A 10,000-nucleotide genomic window follows, 5' to 3' on the forward strand; every position below is an offset into this window, starting at 1 on the left:
GTTCATTTTACTATACCTACGTTCACATTCTTTTTTTTGTTTTTTTTCATCTTACTTTTCTCAACCTTCTCTTTCCCTTTCAGCGCTTAATGACCTCATAGGTCCCAGCTCGGCTTGGTCCTCGACCTGAATTTTATATACCCAAACATGCTTTCCTCACTCTAAATTGAAAAACATCAGGGACTTCACATATTAATTTTTATTTTATTTTATGATCTTTTTTTTCGAAACTAAAATCATTGACAACAAGTAAAAAATACTCTGAAGTCTCATCAGTGCAGTCAAGTTTCCCGTACTGCGTATAACCAAGGTCACAGAAAACTATCTTTAGGTGGTCTCGGTATGTTGAAAAATAACACTAAGTTATTTTTTGTTTTCTGTTTCTTTGATTAATATGGTAATTTGGTAAGTTTGTAAATGATTGTTTTATTTTTAACTTGCATTTTTCGTATTTAAATATTTTTTGTTTACATAAAATGATGACAATTCCTTAATGACCTGTTAAAAATTAAGATGGTTTGGGTCGTTGAAGATACTTGCTGCTCGTTATACATTTCTTACAGAGAGGAGAAGTGGACGGTCTTTTAAATGAAAATGAAGGTAGTTCTTAGCCATTTTCACCAGTGGCAACATTGGATTTACTTACCTCTTTATCGTCATGGTGAAAAAATAAGTGATCGGTACCATGGATCCGCATCTTACGTTACCTTTCTACTTGGAAGCCTTATCAAGAGCCAGCACGGCAATTGTGATTTGTTTGCATTACAAACAGCATACACGGACAGTATGGGTTGTGAGGTACGTCATCATTTTAAAGGTCATTTAAATTTCATGATTTATAATCCATAGTTCATTTAATAATGAAAGTCCCTTGCTTTGCTTTTAGCCCCACAAATAAATATACCCTTGGATAATATTTATATCATTTACAATTTTTACGGAATTGCCATATTATAACTTCCCAGTCATAGTTAAGAGATTCATTTTATCTTCATTACTTTGTGCTGGTTAGATCATTTAAGTGTTGTATCATATTTTGGTATCTTACCTTCATTTGCCATTTTTATGTTAACTAGCCGTTCATTTACATTCGTTGTTTTTTACTACTTAGGTGGTTATTCGTTCGGCCTTACTGTAAATTTGGCTTGTTGTATACAAGTAATATACTTAATACGCAAAGTGGACCATTGCCTTTAGGTAATTATTATGTTTGATAGTGTTAAGTGAAATCCATTATTGATGCAATACATATATTTGAATGGCATTCCTGTGTTTAAATAATTTATTAGTGATTTCGATAGTTTTAAATTACCATTTTGAAGTGTAACTGAGATTCGGTATTTTATATTTGTCTAGGGGTTCTTGAGAATGGTAATTGGAAGTTGGAGATGCTTGACCATCGCTTTGACATCCATTTAAGGCGATCATCTTCGACAGCAGCAACAACAGCATTGGGTTTAATTTGATCAGCAATACATGAAACCATTTTATTATATCTTATTCAAGTTCATAATTTTATGAAGGTTTCATTAAAATAAGAAATTACTCTTTGTATTAATTGTCCAATTACGTAATAAATTTTTCGAGATGGCACCCAACGTGGGGCATAAGTAAGGTGCTGTTTTTGCTGTCTGGTTAGCTTCCGGGTTGGGGTTTCGTTTGTTTGTGGGTCCATGGTCTATCCTTTAAATTTTATTGAAATTAGTGTAGAATTAAAGACTCGTAAATATATTCGTGGCCAAGTAACGCGGTTGTTTAATGAACGTGATAAATTCACGAGTATGAATAAAACTGAGTGCAAGGCTGTTCAAATTAAACTGGTTTCGTACCGTGATCAGTTGAACAGTCTTAATACCTGTAATCCAGAAGTCTTTGTATGGAGAAGGGAAAAAGGAGGAGGAGTTCTTATTAGAATTGCAGTCTTGGTGATGATGAACTCAGATTTAAAATTTAAATAACCTGTTTTTGCTGTTTGTTTGCAATTGATGGATTCTAAGAGCCTGAGTCTAAGATTCTGAGACCGCAAGAAGTCTCTTGAAGAGTCCTGTAGTTCCACTTCCGGTTTATCGCTAGCACCGAAAGTGAAAATGCTGAAAAATTTCTTGTTGAGTTTGAATCGGCTATTGCCACATATTCTTACACTGAGAGGGATAACTATTACTTCTCAAGCAACAGGTATCAGGCAGAGCCTCAATTTTGCTCGAGAATCTTGAAATTTCAAAGCAGACTTATACTGATGCTAAGAAATTGCTTAAAAGAAGCACTGGCTTCTCGTTCGCTGTCAGAAATTTAATGTAATTAAGCAATTGAGTGAAATGAAGCTTGAGTACGGTACTGATCCATTTTCTTTATATTGGAAAAAAATTACTACAATGTAACTGAAACTTTTTCTACATTGGAAATCAAAGTAGATGATATTTTGCAGTATTTCTTCTGGCAAGGCATGAAATGAGTCCTTTAAAGCTCAGTCTTGTAAATGTGACTAATCAGGTACGTCCATCACTTGAGGAGATAAAGGGAAAAAATTCTTTGAAGCATCTGAACGTTATATAGACGTCACAAGAAAAGTTTAATGAAAGGGGGAGACACGGAGGAAAATCTTCTACGTCACTTGCAGTTAATGCTAAATATGAGGAATAATGAAACTAACAGAATTAGTAATGCTGACGCCGCTTATCCGAGGAAAGGGTGCACTCTTTGCCAGGAAAAACCACATGCAACACATAAGTGTATAATATAAAGAACCAGAGCATAAGCTGAGACGCTTAGAAGAACTTAATGGTTGCAAGAAATGTGCTAACATTGGACATACAACTGACAAATGCAAGTTTAAATTCTTTAAGAAATGCTATTTTTGTAAGGGTTGGCACTTTTCATTTTTGTGTGATCAAGGTGAAAAATCTCATGATGAAAAACCACAAGTGAATGGGAGAGGTGGCAAGGAAGTAAAAGCAGGTAAATCAAAACACAGGGAAACCTCAAGTGATGTGATGATTATAACGAAAGCTTTGCATACCTCTGATGGCGCCTCTGTTTTGCCAACTTTTACCTGTGAAATGTTGAATGGATCCCTTGTTAAGGAGGTTTGAAGGACTGTGGCTGTCAGACCAGTTTTGTAACTGAAAAACTTGCATGTGATAATAGGTTGAAAGTGTTAGAAGATAATGTCTCTTTAACAGTCAATGGTTTTAATTCAAGTAAGAAGTATAACTCCAAGATAGTTGAATTAAAGTGCAACTTTGATGATAAGGCTTGTGTAATACATGCATTGTGTGTACCAAGCATAGATATAAATTTGTCATTGCCAGGAATTTCAGAAGTGGCCAGGGCCTTTGCTAAAAAGGCTTCAAATTAGCTGATAAATATTTGACTGATGGTAGTGATAAAATAAAGGACATTGACTTGATACTTGGTACAAATGACGCCCATTATTTATTGGATTTTTCTGTAAAATTTGGCAATGATCACCCATCTGTTTATTTGGGATCAGCGGCAGGAGTGATGTTAATGGGTAATGTCAAGATTATGCAACAGAATCTACCTTATCTTTCAAAGGATTTTTCTTGTTCTCGGTGTCCAGAGCATTCCTGCTCTGTTGTCGATTATGAGGAACATGTGAGTTAAATGGAAACAAATCCCCTGTATTTGATGGCATAGATGAATGCTGCCAGTATATTGGATTTGGTAGTTCTATGGGTGAGCCAAGTGGCTTAAGTTTGCAATGCGAGGTGGAGGTTCAAGCTAACTTCGCTATTCTAAATGAAAAAAGGTATGATTGAAGAATCAGAGCTGAGACATGCAACTGGATGAGATGCTGCGGTCTGTGTATGAGAAATCTATTTGTGAACCAGACCCATGAAGATGGAAACTTGATGTCAGAGTGTAATGAAAATTTGATTAAGTTTACCCTTGATAACGCAAGGAGAAACGAGGAAGGAAGGCTAGAGATGCCTCTTCTATGGAATGAAAAGAGCTGTCATTTGCTTGGACGGAATTTCGACCTTGCAAAGGCAGTATTGAGTCCATCTGATAAACCTTTTGGTAATGTATACCTTGATTATTGTGGTCCATTTTATGTGAGACAAGGGAAAGATAAAGTCAAGGTTTGGATCCTTGTTATTTCATGCATGTTCACACGAGCAGTTAATCTTAAGATCTGTACGGATATGACAGTTGAAGAATTTTTGCGTGCTTTGTCACTGCATTCTTTTGAATATGGAGTCCCTCAGTTTATAGTAAGTGATTTGGGTACGCAATAGTAGCAGGAGCCAATATTGTTCAGGATTTCCTGAAGGATGCTGAGACTGTTCAGTATTTAACTGATAATAATGTTGAGAAAGTCCATTTTCTGCATTACTATAAGGGTTGTAGTCAGCTTGGAGGATTAGTTGAGAGCGTAGTTAAAATGACCAAGCATATGATACAGAAGTCAATCAGAAATAATGTCATTGAATTTAGGGATTTTGAATATCTTGTTTGTCATGCTGTACATTTGATCAATAGAAGGCCTATTGCATTCAAAGAAGCATTAAGAGATTGTTCTAATAATGTACCAACCCCTATAACGCCAGAGGAACTTATTCATGGATATTCATTGGTCTCTTTGAATATTATTCCTGCATTACAAGCTGACCCTGATTCTGATGAGGATTTTCAGGTTAATTTTTGATGTTGTACATAAAATTAAAACATCTTATGAGAAAGCTGAAACACATTAGAACTAACTTGCTGGAAATCTATCATCGGGAATTCATGAACACTTTAATTAAACAAGCTACTGATAAGAAGGATAGATATCTCCTGTAAACCATAAACAAATCAGTATCGGCGATATTGTGCTGATTAAGGATGATGGATATAAACCTGTAATTATCCTATGGGAATTGTCAAGGAAGTTTTCAAGAATATCAACGGAGAGGTAACTGCTGCAAAAGTTCTGAAGGGTAAAACCAATGAAATAACTAAAAGGCATGTTACTTCTTTAATACCACTCTTGAGGAAGGAGTCTGATGAGGATACTGTAGCATCAGATGATGATGATGAGGATGCTGTAGCATCGAAAGAAGAGATTCCAGGCATGGACGTTTCTAGAAAACGTCCACGGAGAAAAGCTGCTGAGATATCACGGCAAAAATTCAAAAACATTCTAAACGATGATATTTCAGACTAATTATATTTTTTTTCTTTATTTGATCAAATTTACATAATTCTTATGTAAAATTTGATTTCTTCCCCGGGAGTGTTGAAAAAATAACACTAAGTTATTTTTTGTTTTCTGTTTCTTTGTTTAATATGGTAATTTGGTAAGTTTGTAAATGATTGTTTTATTTTTAACTTGCATTTTTCGTATTTAAATATTTTTTGTTTACATAAAATGATGACAATTCCTTAATGACCTGTTAAAAATTAAGATGGTTTGGGTCGTTGAAGATATTTGCTGCTCGTTATACATTTCTTACAGAGAGGAGAAGTGGACGGCTTTTAATGAAAATGAAGGTAGTTTCTTAGCCATTTTCACCAGTGGCAACATTGGATTTACTTACCTCTTTATCGTCATGGTGAAAAATAAGTGATCGGTACCATGGATCGCATCTTACGTTACCTTCTACTTGGAAGCCTTATCAAGAGCCAGCACGGCAATTGTGATTTGTTGCATTTACAAACAGCATACACGGACAGTATGGGTTGTGAGGTACGTCATCATTTTTAAAGGTCATTTAAATTTAAAATTTCATGATTTATAATCCATAGTTCATTTAATAATGAAAGTCCCTTGCTTTGCTTTTTAGCCCCCACAAATAAATAACCCTTGGATAATATTTTATATCATTTACAATTTTTACGGGATTGCCGTATTATAACTTCCCAGTCATAGTTTTAAGAGATTCATTTTATCTTCAGTTACTTTATTTTAAGTGCTATTCCGCTCTCTCCTCTCTCTCTCTCGGCTCTCTCTCTCTCTCTCTCTCTCTTACTGAGAGCTACACACAATATTCTTTTTATCTTAAGTGCTACTCTCTCTCTCTCTCTCTCTCTCTCTCTCTCTCTCTCTCTCTCTCTCTCTCTCTCTCCTCATTCTATTTGTCTATCTATCCGTCTATCTCTCTTACTGAGAGCTACATACAATATTCTCCTTATCTTAAGTGCTATTCTCTCTCGCTCTCTCTCTCTCTCTCTCTCTCTCTCTCTCTCTCTCTCTGCGAGCTACATATCAGTTGATAATATTACAGTATTGCAAAATAACTGGAGGAATCTTTTGTGATGTTATGCAAATCATTGCGATTTACAACGACTCGATAAACGCAATTCAGCGAAAATGTATGACAGAAGTGGAGACAAAGCTAAAATGTGTGTGAGAGAGAGAGAGAGAGAGAGAGAGAGAGAGAGAGAGAGAGAGAGAGAGAGAGAGAGAGAGAATTGTATACAGACTATTTAAAAGATTCTTAAATTCTCTGAAATATTTTTGAAAAGAGAGAGAGAGAGAGAGAGAGAGAGAGAGAGAGAGAGAGAGAGAGAGAGAGAGAGAGAGTATACAGACTCTTTGATAAATTCTTAATTTCTCTTGAATATTTCAGAAAAGAAAGAGAGACAGACAGACAGACAGAGTATAAAGACTATTTAAGAAATTCTTAAATTCTATTAAATATTTCAGAAAAGAGAGAGAGAGAGAGAGAGCCTGCATACAGACATTGTTTCAATAAATGCTTAATTTCTTCTGAATAATTGATATAGACAGACAGACAGACAGACAGACAGACAGAGAGGGAGGGAGTTCGCTACGCGAACCGCTTATACCAAACAGCTCACTCAAACACCGCACAAAAAATCGACTTTAGAAACCGTTAAAAAAAAAAAAAAGAAATAAGACGTGGCATTTATTCCATTTCCCGACGAAATCAGGCGTCGATTTCATTGTTATTCGCTGGTTCCTCAGCGCTAAACTAACACAAAAGAAGAACAAGAACAAGAACAAGAAGAGGAAGAGGAAGTGTCTTCCCTCTTCTCCGGCCTTTTGGATAAACAAGGGTGAAAAATATTATTGCTCTGGTCTGACGAGAATCTAGCTAGGATTGCAAAGGGGGGGAAAACCAGTTGTCAGTTCGCAGATTACAATCTGTTGTTGTTTTCCGCGATTTGCAAACATGTTTAAAGAACAGCTCTAAGCTCTTATAACACCAAGATCTTTATTTATTTACTTATTCATTTATTCATTTATTTGGTGGAAGAGACAAGTTGATTTATTTACTAAGGGAAGACACAAGATGTCATACTGGCTGGAGAGAGGGGCTACGGACCTATTGCAGATTGCTAACTGTTGTTGTTTTTTGTGGTCTGCAAACGTGTTCAAGGAACAACATAAATGGAGAAGAGAGGTGCTGGAGAAGAATGTTGTTGGAGAAGAAAGATGCTGGAGGCGAAAGCCGCTGAAGACAAGAGCTGCTGGAGAAGAAAGTTACTGGAAACGACAGCTGCTGGAGAACTGGAATTACTAGACAACAAAGATGCTGGAAAAGAAAGCTTCTAGAGAGGAAAGATGCTGAAGACAGAAACTGCTGGAGAAGAAAGCTGCTGAAGACGGAAAATGCTGGAGAAGAAAGCTGCTGAAGATGGAAACTGTTGGAGAAGAAAGCCACTGAAGACGGAAACTGCAGGAGAAGAAAGCTGCTGGAAAAGAAGGCTGCCGGAGAACGGAAAGGGCTGTGGACGAAATATGCTGGAGAAGAAAGCTGTTGTCCCAGAATTTTGACCACGACAAAGTAAAATAAATAAATATATCAATAAAAAAAAAATAGACCTCCCCATACATTCTTCAGCCTCCTCTTAACCAACATATAAAAAAAAAGCTTCCATTTATATGATAATAGCGGCAGTTGTCGGTTAGTGTTCCTGGGCGCTATCTGCTTCTTCTCAGTTCCCAGCGAAAGGAAAAGAGAAATTCCCACCGCTTTATTTAATTGGGAGGCGTCGCCTGGCTGTGGTGTTTTCTCCCTTTGAAAAGCTTATCTATATACGCAGTTGGTTCTTTACCGAAACACTACGTTGAATTACATTAGATTTAATTCTCCGTTTTCAGGTTAACGAGTAAAAATGCTGCCGAGTTTTCTGAAATAGATCTTTCGTTGGTCTCGGTATAACGTTGTATGAGCCGCGGCCTATGAAAAATCCTCATCTGGCCGTGGTGGCCTTCGTTGTTGCGTTGCCAGAAGCACGATCATGGCTGTCTTCAACCTTGAATAAACTCTAAGCTACAAAGGCTAGAGGGCTGCAATTTGGTATGTTTGATGATTGGAGGGTGGGTGATCGAAGTGCCAATTTGCAGCCCTCTAGCCTCAGCAGTTAGTAAGATCTGAGGGCAGACAGAAAAAGTGCGGACGGACAAAGACATCACAACAGTTTTCTTTTACCGAAAAATAATAAAATATTAATACGTTTTTTACGGTTTTTTTTTCCAGCTGCGATTTTTTTTATATTGCTGGTTTTTCTTAAGTATAATTCTACGTCATACGTATTTGTCTAGAAAAATTGTATAGAATTCGTATCAGTTGTTTTATATTCATCCTTCGATATTAGTTAATATATTGTCTGTTTTTTTAAAGGAGGTGACAGTAAATTTTGACAGACGATAACTCCGTAACTTCTATATTGCTACTAATAGCCCTATGTATTGCTATAGAAAATTTTATTCAGCATTATTGATTATTATTATTATTATTCTTATTGTATTATTATTATTATTATTATTATTATTATTATTATTATTCAAAAGAACGAAACCTATATATATCCAAAGAATATAATGGTGCTTATTAGAAAGAGTAACAGAAGGTGATGGAAAATACTGGAAGAAGAGGTCACTTATTAGATAAGAAAAACAAAAATGAATTCACAAATAAATGAATATTTTCAAACATTTCCTCTGAAATAAATTCTATATATAATACAAAAAAATATATATATATAAAAAATTTTTAAAAAATCACCCATATTATGCGTTTATATTTTTCCCTGAAACTGAATACTTAGCAAAGGAAGACTCCACAGAGGGTCTGATCGAGGACATTTTATGGGGAGAGGGGGGCAGTTGGCCGGGGAGGCGGTGTTCCCGCATTCAGGTCGGGTATTCCAACTCGATTGATATTCAATGTCCCCCATCCGGGAACCTGTGATTGCCCGAGGTTGTGATAGGCCTACCGACAATTTTTTGGGGATGTTTTTTCTATTTTTTTTTTCCTTTTTAAATTCATGGATAAGTGTGATTATTCGTCTCGAATTTATTTCTATTACTTTATATGTGCTGTTTGTGTTATTGGGAAAATAACCTGGTCTTTATTATACTATATACATACATATATATATATATATATATATATATATATATATATATATATATATATATATATATATATATTGGTAATCTTCTTAGCCACGTAGATATGTTTCTATATTGTATATATTATATATATATAATATATATATATATATATATTATATATATATATATATATATTAAATATGTATGTATATAATCATAAATATATATATATATATATAGATATATTATATATATTATATATACATATACATATATATATATATATATATGTATATATATATATATGTGTGTGTGTGTGTGTGTGTGTGTGTGTGTGTAAAGTATAAATAGATAGATAGACAGATAAATTTATTGACTGCAGCGTACAGGATACAATAATAATATAAACGTATACATAGATACATACATATATTTATTTATATGCATAGATAAAATTAGCATCAGTTTTGTGAGTAATTGTATAGGCTTTACCAGGTGACATTTCCTAACGGATATTAACACAAAACATCATGCTACATAATAAGCTTCACTGACTCATTTTTCACCTCATTGTGTTCTGTAATCACTCGGGGAGTAAGCCTACGAACTATTTTGTTGTTATTGTTATTATTGCTGTTACTCTTATTGTTGTTCTTATTAGGGGCTAGAAAGGTCTATGACAGAGCT

Source organism: Macrobrachium nipponense, chromosome 16 (assembly GCF_015104395.2).
Source record: "Macrobrachium nipponense isolate FS-2020 chromosome 16, ASM1510439v2, whole genome shotgun sequence".
NCBI lineage: Eukaryota > Metazoa > Arthropoda > Malacostraca > Decapoda > Palaemonidae > Macrobrachium > Macrobrachium nipponense.